The sequence below is a fragment of the Wyeomyia smithii genome, chromosome 3 (genome assembly GCF_029784165.1).
Source record: "Wyeomyia smithii strain HCP4-BCI-WySm-NY-G18 chromosome 3, ASM2978416v1, whole genome shotgun sequence".
Classification (NCBI taxonomy): domain Eukaryota; kingdom Metazoa; phylum Arthropoda; class Insecta; order Diptera; family Culicidae; genus Wyeomyia; species Wyeomyia smithii.
In genome coordinates this window covers 190,389,834-190,407,695 of record NC_073696.1, presented here as the reverse complement: position 1 = coordinate 190,407,695, position 17,862 = coordinate 190,389,834, and the positions used below count along the sequence as shown (strand labels likewise).

The 17,862-nt window shown below is 40.9% G+C and overlaps 1 protein-coding gene across 7 annotated transcripts in view; it reads left to right on the top strand.

Annotated features, from left to right (window-relative positions):
* Window positions 1–15,097, top strand: part of LOC129733224 (ras-specific guanine nucleotide-releasing factor 2-like) — a 502,518-nt gene extending 487,421 nt beyond the window's left edge. For all 7 annotated transcript variants that reach the window (XM_055694893.1, XM_055694895.1, XM_055694896.1 and 4 more), the window contains one exon: window positions 13,366–15,097. The gene's annotated coding sequence lies outside the window, so the exon portion shown is untranslated. The remainder of the gene's footprint in view (window positions 1–13,365) is intronic.
* The last annotated feature ends 2,765 nt before the right edge of the window (window positions 15,098–17,862 follow it).

Below are 17,862 nucleotides of genomic sequence, written 5' to 3'. Positions count from 1 at the left end.
GCGATTTCTGTTTTTTTTTACAACACAAGCTGTTCATTATATTTGAGTTTACGTGACTGAGGCGCAGCAGAAGGCTGCGCGAAGTTCTTTGCCAACTATTGCATATTTAGTTGATACATGGTATGTTGACAGAGCCGTTCGCGGTCCTCCGTCATGGAAACCAAATGTTTCGCCTGACTAAGCCCCAGCGGAAGGCTGTGCCCTTCTGGGAACAAAAATATACTTTTATTACGAGACTCGTGACGGAACATTGGGTAACGCAGCGCCGGGTGTGACGTCACATCTGTAGCAGTAATTTTGCTCGCAGGAACATTCGAAAGCAAATGGGGTAGCCTGCTCTCAGATCGACAATGTTCTTATCATTGGTAGCCACTTTTCAGACGTCACGGACCAAACGTTGACTCGGATCACTATCTCGAGGTATGCTAGATCTGCGCCAGGTTGTCCAACGTAATAAAATCGAGGACAACGAGAAAGATACGAAAGCGTCGCCTGAAAGCGACAGATGAGAAGAACCGTACCAGAGGTCACATGTTGGCTTCGGATGTGATACTGTGGGCGGTGGGAGATATCGAGCAGCTAGAGCAGCTGAAAGAGACCCCATCGCCGGAAGAAACGTCAGTATTGGGGGCGTGTTCCAAATTGGTATTTGCCAACAAAGGTCTCCTGTGGCCTCAGTCCGTGGAACAGGATGTGGGATAGGAATTTGTATATGGTAATAACTAAGAATTATGTCTCGAGAATTACTACAGTCGAAGCGGAGTTTGGCAGCTTTATCACTGGTTTTTTCGTTTCGTCCATGAATTGTGTATTTATAGTTTGTGGACATGTCTTTTTGATGGTTATCATGATATTGTACAACTTTGCTGTAGACAATGTAGACACCATGTTATTCTAACAAACCGTTTTTACAATTTATATTCTATTGGCATTTTAACCAACGCGGTCGACGAGAAGTACCGTGGAGTGGCGAAAATTTTTTTCATTTAAGTCGGGATTCAATTATGCACGCCGAACCAATTTTCTATCTGACAATGAAGTAAATGAGCAATGTTTAAATTTGAGTGAGAGATTGAAAAGAAGCAAGATAAATAAAACTGCAGTTACATTTTTTTAATTATATTTTATAGATTGTTTGTATCGATGCGCTGCAAATTACTTTATCGAAGCTCTGCAAAAAAATGTACCATATTCAAATTAAGCTTGAAAATACAACTGTTAATCTTGTAAGAACGAATGTTTATCTTCAACGAGCGCCGCCCAACATAGCTACGGGTGCATAAACTCCTCTGCGATGATCTTTGACGTAAATTTAATTGTTCGTTCTTTTCGTTCTATAATTTACTGTCGAAAAAACTTGCAACTTCTGCAGAGCGAGTTTCTAATTAGAAAAGTTCGTTTCCGTTTCTCCAGGAGGAAAAGTGGCTTTAAAACATCTGGTGTTAAGTAACCACCGACAGAGCTACTTGTGTGCGGCAATACTGCTACATTCTTTGCCGGAGCAAGTTTTAATGGTGTGAAAGTTGTTATTAAATTTTTTGGGTCATACGCTAGTGCTTGCCTTAAATACCTTAAAAATAATTCATCAGAATGTGAGTATTGAATGTTCAAAATAACAGCGAATCTTGAACAGTTACTTACACATCACATTTATAATTAGAAAAAGATGAACTATTTAGTCTCTAAATTCTGTAACAACATTTTTTACTCTGGTTGAGTTGTTTACAACGATGTCCAGTTGAGTGTGTCCAACGATGGCTCAAATGCAACATAATATGCACGTACTTAGTTACCATTATCGTAATTTTATTATCAACCGATCCCATCGATTGTAACCGTTCAGGTTCGAGTGCAACGGTAACAACCTTGTAACACAGATAGTAGCAACTCAATTTGGCCTGTTCGAACAAACTCAATGACTTGGAACACCGAAATTCGAACGTGCTCCATCCATTGCCTAAACCCTGCCGAAATTATATGCGGTCCGTGATCTGTTCGCAGTCGTGGCGACGCAATGGCTCCGCGAACGTGCCAGGAATGTTATGTCGCAAAAGTGATTCTACCATCCAACACACAGCGTTTTCGCAGGGAGTTGCTGCTGCTGTTGATGTTTGCTTACTTAGCCGCTAAACTGGTGCACCAGAAATCAAGCCAAAGTTTTCCTAGCGAGTAAAAGTTCAGCAAAATCTTTGTGTATTGTGTACTTACCTGTACCGCGATTAAATCTCGTCTTGTTGATCCGGACTGCGCCATCATCGTTGACTTTGCCATGCCATGCCATTCTGTTAGCTTCGGGTAGCATCCAAGCGTTTTCTCTCTTCGATTTAAATTAGCCAATTAATTAGAGTCTTTCGATAGAAACCAGCACTGCTTGTAGTATAACTATAGTTGTTTGTATTTACGACGTCTTTTCCGTTTAATTGAAACCGTAAACCTTGATACATCCGACTTTGGTTGTAATTTTCCGAGAAGTCGATTTCAGAATTAACGAAGCGAAGTGTTCATTTACATTGCAGACTGTACTCCAAGGCTTATCCCTTGCAAGTTTACTTTTCTAATCGTTTCTTGCACCTTGCTGAGAACGAGTTTAGTCGTCACCCACGTTCGGTTGTATATCCCGATATGTATTTCTAGGAGGCAAGCTTTCGTTTTGCAATTAATATGAGCTTTTCTTGAAAAAAAAAAAACAATTTTGTTAAAATTAATCGAACCTCCGCGATGTTTCTCCAAGTAGGGAATATTTTTTTGACGTAGGACTACGTCTAACCGTAGTATATCGAGATAACTAAAACCAAGGTGTAACGTTGGAATGAAATATTTCAAACGATGATACTGATCTAACCACATGATGGATCACAATAATCAATATGTCGTTGGATTGATAAAATGATGGACAATTTTGTGATTCCTCAGTTATCATTATCATTTCATTGCTAAACAGTGGAAATTTCATAAAGTTTCAAGGTCGAATTTTCACGAACAATGTACCAATTACATGCGAGCACGCCTGGCACAGACTTCATGAGTAGACACCAACTGCCTGTTGTAATATCCTGTATAGCAGTGGCAAAAAAATGACAAAATCTCCCCGTCCCAATAGGTCAACTAATGTTCGCTTCCATGAGCTTAGACTGATTTGATGTCTTGAAGGTGAAGCTTTTTCGGAAAGTTCGTAATTACCTTCACTATCAAACAGTTTTACGTTCTGCTGTCAGAATGTCATTAAAACTGATGTCTTGAAGGAAAACATGCTGACACAGGCAACAGTACTGCAGCGAGAAATGTATGAATAGAGCGCTGGTCACTCGTATTCTATCAGTGCAGTAGAACTCGATATTTATTTGTGTGTAGTCAAGCCAAGTGAAGACTACATTGCCGCTGTAGACGCACAGTGAGGCGTGTTGGGTGGATGCGTAGGTATCGTTTTGCGAACTGGAACACAATCGAATTGCCGTTTGATTTGTTTGTTTGAATTGTCGTTTTGTTACGTATAGTAGCAAATATCAGAATTCAATATCATTCGGGTGCCGCAAAATACACTGCGCTACCGGGGACAACCTAATCCTGTACGTGTCGGTAGAGGCAGGTAGCAGGGTATATAAATTAGATTCATTGTACAGATAAAATGCGTTGTTTATTCTTGAACTCTACACTGTGTTTTTTTCATGTCCATTTCAAATTTTCTGTACATTTTTGTTTAAAAACTTTAATTCTTTATCGTTATTTTTTCCATGAACTTGTAACTGCAGGAAAATTTTATTATGTGACATCTTTGCCGCTTGGTGATCGGAGAGTGAGCCATCGTTCACAAGACAAATAAACATTGTTTAATTCCTACTAAATCGTACTCAGTTTAGGTCTGTATCGAAGCTTGCCTTTTCGCGTATTGAAGAAAATTGACTGTATTAGAATGAATGAGACTCATCAAGGTTAAAGAGAATATTTTTTCTTAAACAGAGTGCTGCAAATAAATAATGAAAATACAGACCCAATTCAATTTTGCCAATTACGACACGGCAGAATTTTCCTGTTGCCAAGATTGAACCATGCCAAAAATAAACTCTCTCTTTTCATGACTTTTTTTCATAGATATTTCCACCAATGCACTAGTTTTAGTTCCCAGTCGTTTGAGGTGTCACTTTATGAATTGTGGCTGACGACCTAGATACTTGATATTACTACCCGCGTAATTAGAGGCTAAGTACTGCTTAGATCATGATCATTATAATACCGGCACATGCTCCGGTCATATACCAGGAGCCGTTTTACCGATTCCGGTCATCCGCTTCGGCAACATAAAGAACCAAAATACCCTTCTTTTGGAGGATGTTGAGCTTAAATTGGTTGAAACAATCAAGAAAACTGAGAAATGTGATTAGACATAATCGCTCGTTTTTGGCACATGTGTGAAATATAAAACTATTCTAGTCCTACGTCAACTATGCGGTTATGTCTTGGATACCACCCTCCTGCTATTTAAATTCAACTCAATTCATACGTATTCATAGATATTTGGTAATGTAAGGCTGTTTTACAGAAAAAAAAAGTCGCCATTTCGGATTTCAAAATGCCAACTGGAGTTTATACAAAACGAATGACAAGTTTTAGTTCGAATCCCTGCCGCTAGTGTCGATGCAAAATCTAAAATTTCAGTATTACACTTTAAAAAATGGTGTTCTCAGCAAAGTTGTAGATAATGTTGTCACAAAAAACTTTGCTTAAGACACTTTCCTTCTAACTTCACACTAGTACTTAAATTAGTTTTTGTTCAGCATATATTTGTATATCATCGGAACACACAACTTTGTAGAAGATGCAGGAGATAGCTTCAACATAGGACGAGTTATTGCCAAAAAAATTCAAATAATGTTTTCGAAGTGCATATTTACCAATCAAGATACTGGAAGCGACAAACGTTTCAGTCAGTTTCGAAAAATATATCATGATAATGATTCATACCATGCAGGTTTCGTCTCATTTTTGCTTATTTGTGATCTGGGGATGTACAAAAAAAATATTTTTTTTACATACTTTGGCAATAACTCGGCCTTTGCAAAAGCTATTAAGTGTCTTCTACAAAGTTATGTGTTTCGATGATATACAATTATATGCTGAGTATTGTTGCCTTCTAAATACTACATTTTTTTCAGATATTTAATAAAAAACTTGCTTTTAAGCGGAAAAATGTTACCGCTTTCAATTGTCTGTTAACGGACGTGCAAACCTTCGCAGAGGTTCCGCAAAGAGGACAACGCAGTCTTCGGGGGATTGATGGAGCTAAGCCCAACGGATGGCTCGTCAACTGGGCCAACTCGGCTCACGAAAGAGAAGGGTGAAGCTACAGGTAACGGTTCATGAGCTACCGTAGTGAACAAAAAGCGACAAAAAATACAAGCATGAAAAACATCCCAATGAGCCGCGTTAGGGCGAGGCGAAGAGTAGGGGCAACGCGTTCATTCTCAAGACTGATGGGTCTAATTACACTGAAGACTTGAAGGCCATGAGAGGCGAAGCCCAGCTCAAAGACCTTGGCGCGAATGTTTGGACCATCCGTTGGTCTCGTACCGGTGAGATAATTCAGGAGCTCCACAAAGAGAAGGGGTTCACTCTATAAAAGTGTGCTAGTTCGGGCGCTCACCCAGGGGGTGACTCTCCAGTTTGAGGACCCGGATGAGATTACCGAAGAGTGCTACATTGCACAAGCCTTCGACAAGTAGTGTGGAGTGGTGGTTACCATCAAGGCCATCCGTCTCCATAAGAACTTATCAGAAACTAAAGAACTTAAAGCTTCCACTAGACGAGGGTAACAAAGCTGTGAAGATGACCAGACTAAAGGTCGGCTGGTCGGTATGCCCCCTGAGTATCTTCAAGCAGCCTGATATCAGCTTCAGGTGCATTGAGGGCGGGTATATATCCTTGTAGTGCAGAGGGCCTGCCGGTCTTAGCGAGAGGTTGCAAGGAGCCTCCCAAGTGTTCCGGCAAAAGGAAAGATAAACACACCACGGCGGACACTGAGTACCCGGCAAGCAAGCCGGTAACTGTACCTCAGGCGTGAGGGTGATTCAGTTAAACCTGAACCACTGCTATGCGACACAGCAGCTCCTTTGCCAAGGAGTATGTGAATCGCAGTCTATCATTGCCACTATTTCGGACCCGACTCGCACCCCATTTGGAAACGGTAACTGGGTATCGGACAACATTGGTAAGGCAGTCGTATAGACACAAACTGTGAGTGACGGCAGTCGTGCAGATGTTTATGAAGCGGTAAGGGTTACGAATGAGAAAGTTTTTGACATCGCAAACTCGTAGAATGTGAGCAAGGCACCGGGACCAGACAGAATCCTGAACGAGGTCATTAAAACGGCATCAAGGAAGCCCGCGGGTTGTTCAGAGTGGTCATGCAGATATTCTTAGATGGTTGCCTCTTCCCGGATAAGTCACGATCGACGTGAAAAACGCGCCAAATAGTGCCTGGTGGAACTGTGCATATCTGCGGAATCTTAGCGTGCCGGTGTCGCTGTATAAGATCCTGGAAAACTACTTTCAGAAACGTATACTCGTTTACAACATGGACGTCAGAAATGCGTTCCAGTCACCGCTGGAGAACCGCAAGGTTCTATCTTGGGCCCGGTGCTCTGGAGTGCTATGTATGATGGTGTGTTAAAAAAAAGCTCCCTCTCGAAGTGGTAATTGTTGGCTTTGCGGACGACATAACTCTATAAGTCTCTGGCGTGGCAATGAAAGAGGTCGAGTTGAAAGCTGTACTTTCAATTACAATCGTAGAAAACTGGTTGCGCTCCATGAAGCTGCAGCTAGCGTACCACCAAACGGTGGTCATTGTGGTAAACAACCGCCAATCCGAATAGGAGCGAAAATTATTGATGGTGGATGCACTATAGCCTCAAAACGAAGCTACGTTGATTACGCCTGCAAGAGGGCTTTAATGACCACCGTGGCATTATAACGAATAATGAATAATAGCATACTCAGGTATGGAGTTTAGTAGCCCCCGTGGTTCTGTGGTCAGCGGTGTCAGTCGGCTAGTTCCCCCACACGTTTGTGAAACTGGGTTCGATTCCCGATCAGGTCGAGGATGTTTTCGAGCTGGAAGTTTTCTCAATTCAGCACTGGGGCACGGTCTATCGTTGTACTTATCTTATAAAATGCAAAATGTGCCGAAAACAATATCAATAACGAAATCTCTTAACTAATTTAGTTGATCGAGACCGCATCAGCCCCCAGGCTAGTGTGCAATATTGTTTTTAGGTATGGAGCATTAGTTTGGTCTAGGCGTCAGGTACTACCTGCTACAGAGGTAAACTGGAAAGCATCTAAAGGCTCATGTGCCTGAGAGTTGCGAGCGCGTATCATACGGTGTTATACGAAGCAGTATGTATCTCTCCCAGCTGGTCTTAAGGTACGATACTGGCCCAACAAGCCAGTCAGCGTATGTTCGATTCCTTGCCCTGAAAAGACTGTTAGTGTCAGTAGAATCGTAGCGCTAGCCCCGCAGTTGTCCTGTACACTCAACAGTCGGCTACGAAGTCTGTGTATAATAAACAAAAGGTCGAGTTCCAATGCGGAATGTAGCACCAAGGCTTTACTTTATTTATGTGTCTTGGCTAGCATGGTGCCTATAAGCATCAACGGCAAAGAAGACGCAAAATGCTTCGATAGACGTGACATGAGGGGTATACAGAACACCGAACGATCATCCACGATGGTAAGATAGCAGAGAAATTGATCCAACTTTACCAAGGGTAAATGGATGCATAGACTCATACCATCAGTAGCCGGTTGGGTCGCGTGTCGGCTTGGAGAAGTCAACTTCTATTTGACAGAGACTCTGCCTGTCCATCCTGGCCTGGCCTGAAGCAACCAGGCAGTATCTGTATAGGTTTTTATAGGCCATGCAGACTCGCCGTGGTGCCCTGAGTGCCTGAATGCGGAATAATTCGCAGAGTACGTGTGCTCTATATGCCCTCGTTTCGCGCAAGTTAGAAGTGATATGATGGCAGTGTGCGGACCGGACACCACCCCGTGAAAATTGGTTGATAGACTGTGGGTGGTCGAGGCCATCTGGAGAGCGCTCAGCGCGACTGCTTCCCACATTGTCCAAGCACTACAAGGCCCTAATCGACGGGGGGTTTTAGTCAAACTCAACTCCACTCCATGAGTTGGTGTCTTATCGGGTGTCTGATACCAGATTTCCCTCCGCTTCGAAATAAAACAACTTCAACATTGGATCTTTATGTTTATGGTACTGGTTGGGTCCGTGAAGAGACCGCGCTGTCGTCCGGCATCCTAGGCTCCCGACCTACATTAGATGCACAATGGAAATCTCTTCATACGTCTACGCAACTCTCTGTTGTCAGTTTTTACCTTCGCTAATCATCTTTCAAAGACGGCCAGTGCGCGTATGCACTCCATGAGCAGCAGGTTTAGAGATAATAGAGTCCACTACTGGTCTTTTTCGGGTTTTGTACATCATCAAGCTTGAATGCGTCGTTCAATCTTTTTACTGGTTTGTTTCGAGACTCTTCCTTTAATATTGGTACCGTAAACTGGGGTGACTTCCATCACTTTTTTAAATCTATATTTAATATTTTCAGACTGTATTGAAAACAATACTGTTTTATATTTAAAAAAAATTACACCAATTATTATTCCGGGGTGACTTTGATCACTTCATTATTTTTAAGAATTTGGAGTAAAATTGCCATAGAGATTTTTGGGACTTAGCATTGCCTTTGAGGAAAAACTTGCAAAAATAATAATGAAAATCATTGTTACAATATTTGTTTATCTTGAGAACAAATCGGGGAACAATCTATTAAATCTGCTTGAACCGATTGTTTGTATGCAACTAAAACCGCCAAAAATACACTTTATTTTCGATTAATATTCTAGCATGAAAAACACTCTCCAAATAGAAGAAAAAGCATGAATAGTAGCAATATAGACATATATCAACACAATTAGTGGAGATTATGACAAATGCCCAATTTCTAAAAAGAGGTAGGGTGATCCGTCACCCTAGTTCCCGGTACTTGATTTTCAACGCATGGATTTGTTGTCCAACTATCCTAACCTTCATTTATAGTCACCCTTCTCGTCGTAAAGTTTCATGAGTCGGGGTAGTGTGTGGAGCCTGCAAGTTAACTGACCTTTGTTGCCGTATTCCACTTGATCAAGACACCTCGCTTACTGTGCGCCTCGTTGACTCGTTTCAGTCGAATCGTTATCAAGGACCATATTCACATTTTGGTCGTCCGACATCCTTCAGACATGTCCAGCCCACCGTTGCCTTCCGATTTTCGCCGTTTGAACGATGAAAGTTCGTTCCAGCAGCTGATGCAACGCGTTGTTCATCCGCTTCCTCCACGAGCATGTTAAAATTTCGTAGTCGTGGACGGATTACCGACTGGTCTGATCAGTGCTTTTTAGAGGCGCATCTTCGTGCGGTGCCGAATTGGTGTAGTTGTCAGTAGTCCCCGGTGATCCCAGGTACAAAAGCTCCCCTTCGATTCCATCATCGTTAATCTAAGTTTGTTGGGAGAGGCCTGCTGTAGAGCCTGCTTGATACTGGCCAACGAATCTTTTCGCTAAAGGCGATAGATGACGAAGCAAAATTTAAAGAAGAACTTTGCAGGTGGCGTTGACTAATGTAATACCACGATAGTTGCTGCAGAATTTCATCCATCCATTTCTGCGGTAGTCCTACTTCTCAACAAATCCTGGAAACTACGCAAATACCTTTGCTAGTGCCTCTATACCACGTTTATAGAGTTTACCGGGTTGTCCTCTCTCGCGGCTCCATTGTTTTGAGGTTACCCTATTTCCCGTTTGAATGCCGGGAACTGGGACAATGCTACCATTTATAGGCACTCCTAGCTCAACTTCTCTGCCACCTCCTTCCGTTGCTCCGCTATTGAGGTGCTCTACGAAGAAGCGCTTCCATTGATTGCTGCAGTTCTTCACGATCTCTGTCGTCCTGCTGGCGCATCTTTCTCCTCAGGAGAGTGGTTAACTAATTTAGAGCTTCGGTATCTAGCCACGTTCTCTCTTGTAACGATAGTTTTCCCAAGCTTCATCACTGCTCTCTATGGCTTGCTGGCATTTCCCGTCAAATCAATCCTTTTGTCAGGTCAAGGTAACGTGCCATGATTGTGGTCGAAGGACCATGCCCATCCATAGACGAAAGACGGAGCACTTTTTTTATATGGACCCGCGTATATGTGGATGGAGTTTCCGGAGGTTCAGATAAGAGTTTTTCAGTCTGGAGAAAAGATTTCGTGTAGAGTAGCCTGAGAATGAATCCATGCCTTATTGAGTCCTTCGATATCGAAAGGCCCGATTCTACTAAGATTTGAGCCAATGCACATCCGCTTGTCAAAGCGGACTCTGTAACCGTGCGGCAACGAAGCTCCTCCTCGAGGCACTTACTTCCTCCGTAGAATTTAGAGCCTCGTCAAGCCCACGCCTTTGCGTCATATCTCTTGTAGCGTCACGATGCCGAATTTGCGTGGTTCTAGCTGCACACTGCTTCCACTTACCAAATTTAGCAACCTATAGTTCTAGGTACGAGTTTCCATTTGTGGTACGTTTCCTAGGTTTATGCCGAATGTTCCGAGTTAAATGTTCTTGATCGTAGTGTAAACGTTTAAGTAGGTTGTTTTCCTAGGCGTAATGAGGTTGCTATCTTGGCAATAGCATTCAAGAATAACCCGTTTCTTGATTCAGCCGCTCTGGATCAGAAGCCGTTAAGCCTGTATCAGACTAACCGTTGCAGCGGTCAACCGCTACCGTTCCGTTCTTTTTCGACCAATCAGAACACAGCGGTCGACCGTCGCTTGTTGTTGTTGCAAAAAATAGAATCTTTTCTATTTTTGCCGCCGACTGTTCCCAACGGTTGCCGGCTGCTGTCATTGACATGGCGAAGGCAAACGAATCTCTTCACACCTACACAAGATCACATATAGAGACTTGACAAATGAAAATGTGTGCTCCTCTTTTTGGCACACACGACAGTCAGTCAAAACATTGATAGCACCGGCAACGCTGGTTGGCGATGTCAATTTTCGACCAACGCACACTGGCAAAAATGAATCCAAATTCCCACTAATTAAATGCCGCTGGGCTGGATACCTTAAATATAGCATTTCTAATGTAAAATTGGTCAACAAATTGATTGGCGATGGTTTCATTTTGGACAGGGCTTTGCCTGGCGAAACCCTTACAGGGCGGCCAAGTATCTCTACGGACTTTCGGATCTCCGCAAGAACACAAAAAAGAGAAAACAAACAAAATAAAAACTTACCGCGATTTATTCATATTTTCCCTCTTCGCTGTTGATGGTGGTGGTGGTTGCCGATGGTGGTCGTCGCACGGCCGGTGAGGTGTCCAACAACTCCGGCTGCGGATTCCGCTGCAATGACGGTCTTCGGCGGGAGGGTGTCGTCTGCTCCGTGTTAGTTAGACGGGGGTAGCCAATCACTCTGCTAACTCTATCCAACGAACAAACACAAACAATAGCACTCAATCCACGGGCCAACGAGACAACCTTCGTTGGACTTTCAAACAACACAAAGCGGCACAACATTTGCTTTTCGCGAGACAATATATAAAAAACAATATCGCACGCTTAGCCTTGGGGCTAATAGCGGTCTCGATCAACTAGATTATAGTTGAGAGAACTCGTTATCGATATTGTTTTTGGCACATTTTGCATGTGTAGGATAAGTACAACGATACACCGTGCCCCAGTGCTGAGTCGAGAAAATTTCCAGCTCGAAAAGTTTTTTGACTCGACCGGGAATCGAACCCGATATCACAACCGTGTGGGAGAGCTAGCCGACCGACATCGCTAACCACAGAGCCACGGGGACCACGAATTTTTTCGCGAGACAAGAACTGTAAAAAATGAACAGTAAAAAAACCGCGCACAGAAACGTAAACAGAATGACGTGTGTCTCGCCATTAACGAGGCTAAACTCCTTCTTCCGCGATGACTGCCGACCACAACAAATCCGCCAGCCGAATTCAGCACCACTTTTTTGCAGCTATAGGAAAATACCGGCCTATCTAACCCTTACAATTTACAATTTAAAACGTGACATAAAAATTATCGAACCTAATATCGTTCACAAACGAAAAAACGCAAGTGGTGAGAATTGTCATGTTGGGTACACGCTCTTGCTGGAGTGTCCAAATGAAGATAATTTTTACTCATACACTCTCTCGCATCAGTACCCAAAATTAGGTAAATTTCCCACTCGATACTGAAATTGCAACCGCGCAATACATAAATATGAAATTCCGTGACACAGTTGATCTTATTGATTTTGTTCTCTCCGTTATTTGGGTGCATTCGATTATTGAATGGCTAAGTACCATCTAAGTTGGATATTTTCGTAGCCAGAAAGTTGCTCTACACCAAAAATCGACTGAAGACATCATCTCGAAATTTAAGATGGTCACTTCCAGTTTTTGTAAAACAGCCTAAAAGTGACCAAATTTCATTCAATATTAATATTCCTGAAATCGAAATGATTCTCGGAAGCCAATAGTGTTTCATAATTTTCACATATGGATATACAGGGTATTCAATAAGTTCGAACACACTTTAAAAATGTGTCAAAAAATGTAAATGCAAGATATTCTTTCCTGAGTCAATTTTTATTGAGCCAATACTTTTTAGGAACCGAAGTTTTAGTCAAATAAATATCATACTTGATGCAATCGACTGAGAAAATCTTATTCGGGAGTGTTTTTTGGCCTCGCAGTCTTTTAAACAATTAAACGACCTAGTATTATACTATCATCCGACGTTTCGGTGTTTATTACACCTTCTTCGGGGAATTCTGAGTTGAGAGATTAGAAACATTGTGAAGCAACATTAAAATTACAAAACATATATAAAATGACAACACTTTTACAGGAAACAAAAATCGCTTTCGTTAAACAAGCTTCATCTCACACACAAGCGTCACAAGCATATCATGTCTTACTTTCTAATTATTTGGTGTCAAACTATAACTATAATGGTTGGGTAAATTTAAGAAATATGAAATAAAACAAAAACCTTACAATTTAGCTAGCAAACATATATCTTTTGTAATTTTAATGTTTCTTCACACTGTTTCTCGTCTCTCAACTCAGAGTTCCCCGGAGAAGGTGTAATAAACACCGAATCGTCGAATGATAGTATAATACTAAGTCGTTTAATTCTTTAAAAGACTGCGAGGCCCAAAAACACCCTCGAATCGAATGAATATCGTATACGTTTCTGACAGCAATGGTTATGGCCTCATTACAATAACATTTACCACTTTTTTCTAACTAATATTTTTCTATTCTTTTCAGGTGAACAAGAGCTACTTTCAAAACTTACTATTCGTAAGTACTAGAAACTATTATTAAAGTGTATGGATTTACCAGAATCATTAAGCAACACCGTCTTACTACATATACTAAACATACAAAACCGCGACAGTTAACGCAACAGTCCGCAATCAAACCAATCAGTCTAAATTGTTATTTAAATTGTTATCAGTATCATAATCTCCTACTATGCCTTTCATCGTTCAACAGTAGAATTTTATTCCCACTTACGGGAAACTAGAACGGATACTTTGGCGAACGTAATGAAGAACATGTTATCGTCCTCTTGTGAAATATAAATAATTATAATTACGGCGTTTCATGCTGGTCATAAAACGATAAATATTTTCATGAGCTGTTTGTAGTGAATAAAACAATTATATTTTACCTCAAGTAACACAAACCATAACATAAATACAAATGACTACCGGTGGCAAACTGAATTGTCGTTAGCAACCCCTTGTAACTGGAATAGATAAGTGCCGGAGATATCTGTTGAAACGATTTGCTATTGTAGGTGGGAAACATTGAATCCAATTATGAATGTTTGACATCTGCAATGCTTGAATTCGTAAACAAAAAAGAAGAAAAGATTCCAATATCCTTAATCAACAAAGCTAATCTCTACATATCTCCAAATGACTAAACCCATGAGAAAACATAACCAAAGCGAAACACAATGTTAACCTATTGCATAGTAATTGACCTCAGATGGCCAAAGAGAACGACAGGTGTAATTGAACAATTACGAAACAAAATGTAACACGAGATAAATTTCGATTGAAAGTACATTACTCAACTTCAAACCTTCTTATGATAGCCGATAGCAGGCTTTAGGCAGTAGTTAAATCTCTTTCCCTTTTTACGTCCAATAATTCCACAGTTTGTAGATGAGTAGAAAAATAACTAAGTAAAATATGTTGATAAGTCAAACACGACTTTTTCTTGAACGTTGGAAGCAAATTTGTCTAAGAAAATTGATAAGTGGTAATGGAAGAAAAATGTTCGATCAATTGTAAGTATCGTTCGAAAATGCAGGTTGAAGGAAATGAAATGAAGATACCAATTGTGATGTTCAACTCTATGAATTATGTTTCCACCGCAGGAAAGTAGCGATATCAGATATATCAATTCAAAAATGAATATATGACCGAATCCGTTGGACTGATTCAAAACAATCCTAAACTACGAGGGTCCCTTTTACCTGTTAACTAACTGTTAAAGTGTTAAACCAAGTAAAAAAAAAGATGAATTGTGGTATAGGCACAATGTGCAAAGCAAACATATTTTTATGACAAGATGACAAGTTTACTAACATGTGACAAAAATGCAACCTCTAACCCCATTTTTCTAATCCTTATTGAATAAGCAGAAAAGGAGTGCAGACAACAATTAAATCAAAATGTTGTGACTATTTGATTGTAGCAAGGTTTTACAGCAGCCAAAATAAACACGCTCTTTGCTTGGAACACTTCAAATACAATCAACTTTACACAGAAGAATCAAGTTTAACAAGTACTCGTTTTACCTTTTTCGAAAGTTTAGATACGGAAACTCAAAGCACTAGCTCGCAGTTTTGCTCAAAGTCCATAGATTAGCTCCGATGGATACAGCCAAAGATACTCCAGAATAAGAGTCAAACTCAACTTGTTAAATCACTACACTCATAACGTGCTGCAAATAAAAGAAAATCTTTTCTAATTAATGCAAAAAATGTGTCTCTTTGTTTCCGATTGTTATTTTCTGAATTCCTTTTGTTCTGTTCAAGTTCGCTTTTTTTCTCGATTACTGACGTCGAATAAACTTAAAACAGGCATATTATTAAAATCACCGGTAAGTATTGATTCAGTTTTATGCCAATAATATTTATTTATTCAACAAACAATCTAATCAAATCAATTTCACGATGCTGAAGAAGCATCTGCTGAATTGCTCAATTTGTATACATTAGCTGTAGTTTGAGCTCTACAGTATGACGATATCATAACTCATCATAATCTAAACATATAAAAATGCAGCTCTGTCTGTCTGTCTGTCTGTCTGATTCATATAGGCTTGGAAACTACCGAACCGATCGGCGTGAAATTTTGTATATAGGGATTTTAGGGGCCGGGAAAGGTGACTAAGATAGTTCGAGACCCCTCCCCCTTCTGCAAGGGAGGGGTCCCATACAAATGAAACACAAATTTCTGCACATCTCGAAAACTAACCAAGCAAATGGAACCAAATTTGGCAAGTGGATGTTTTTAGGAGTAACAAATATGTCCATGTTAATTCGACACCCTTCCCTCTTCTGGATGGGAGGGGTCCCATACAAATGAAACACAAATTTCTGCACATCTCGAGAACTAACCAAGTAAATGGAACCAAATTTGGCATGTGGATGTTTTTAGGAGTTAAAAATATGTCCATGTTGGTTCGACACCCTTCCCTCTTCTGGAAGGGAGGGGTCCCATACAAATGAAACACCAACTTCTGCACATCTCGAAAACTAACCAAGCAAATTGAACCAAATTTGGCAGGTGATTGTTTTTAGGGGCAACAAATATAATGGTTTGACACCCCTCTCTCTTCTATAAGGGAGGGGTCCCATACAAATGAAACTCAAATTACGCACAGCTCGAGAACCAATCAAGCAAATATAACCAAATTTAGCAGGTGAATGTTATTAGGTGTAACAAACATGTCCATAATGTTTCGACACCCTTCCTTCTTCTGGCATGTCTCCAAATACCATTTCGACATCCACAAGATGGTGACTTCCCGTTTCTGAAAAATAGTGGCAAATGACCTCAGACAAAATTTCGAATTGTAAGATGGCGACTTCCGGTGTCTGGAAAACAGCCGAAAATGACCAAATAACACCCAATATGAGTGTTTCTTCAACCAGATTGACGCTCAGAGGCCAAACATTGTCTCCTAATGCCAATGTGAAATCCAAGATGACGACTTCCGGTTTCTGAAAATCAGCGGCAAATGACCAAATACCACCCAATATGGGTATTTCTGGGATTGTTATGGTACACTGAAGCCACATATCGACCTCAAACAACAATTTGAATTGTAAGATGGCGACTTCCGGTGTCTGGAAAACAGTCGAAAATGACCAAATACCACCCAATATAAATGTTTCTTCAACTAGATTGACGCTCAGAGGCCAAAAATTGTCTCCTAATGCCATTCTGAAATCCAAGATGGCGACTTCTGGTTTCTGAAAAACAGCGGCGAATGACCAAATACCACCCAATATGGGTATTTCCGGGATTGTTATGATGCACTGAAGCCACAAATCGACCTCAGACAACATTTCGAATTGTAAGATGGTAACTTCCGGTGTCTGGAAAACAGCCGAAAATGATCAAATACCACTCAATATGAGCGTTTCTTTAATCAGATTGACGCACGGAGGCCAGAAATTGTTCCCAAATGCCATTTTGGAATCCAAGATGGCAACTTCCGGTTTCCGAAAAACAGCGGCAAATGACCAAATACCACCTAATATGGGTATTTCCGGAACTGTTATGACGCACTGAAGCCACAAATCGACCTATCCAGCGTTACGTAACTTTAGGGGGGGGGGAGTCATATATAACGTTACTTATCGTTACATAGGTTTTTAGCGTTACGTAATTTGTGTTCGACGCACTGAAGCCAAAAAACGACCTCAGACAATATTTTGAATTGTAAGATGGCGACTTCCGGTGTCTGAAAAGCAGCCTAAACTGATCAAATACCACTCAATATGAGCGTTTCATTAACCAGATTGACGCACGGAGGGCCGAAATTGTTTTGAAATCCAAGATGGCGACTTTCGGTGTCCGTAAAACAGCCTAAAGTGACCAAATACCAGTATCTCTGGAACGAGAATTAAGCTGAAAATTGACCTCAGACACCATTATGAATTGTAAGATGGCAACTTCAGGTTTCTAGAAAACAACCAAAAATGGCCGATTTCCATACAAAATGAGTATTTTCGGAACCAGAATGATACACAGGAGCTAGAATCGATCATACCAACCATTTTGAATTCGAAGATGGTGACATCCGGTTTCTGGAAAACAGCCGAAAATGACCAAATAACACAAACCAGAATGACGCTCAGGGGCCAGAAGTTGTCTCCAAATGCCATTTTTAAATCCAAGACGCCGACTTACGGTTCCGAATCACCGGATCCAGAATGATGCAAGGAGCAATAAATTGATCTTAGACAACAGTTTCAATTGAAAAATGGCAACTTCTGGAAAACATCCGCAAATAACCGAATACTACTACATATGGATAAGTCCGTAATCGAAATGATGTAAAGAAGCCAAGCATTGACCCTGGACACCATTTTGAATCAGAAGATAACCACTTTCAGTTTCTGGAAAACAACGAAAATACAACAGAGGATGTTGCCATTCCGATAAAACCAATTATTTTTAAACGATATAATCCAATCGCAAGGTATCAATAAATTTGAAAGGTTTAAAATTATTA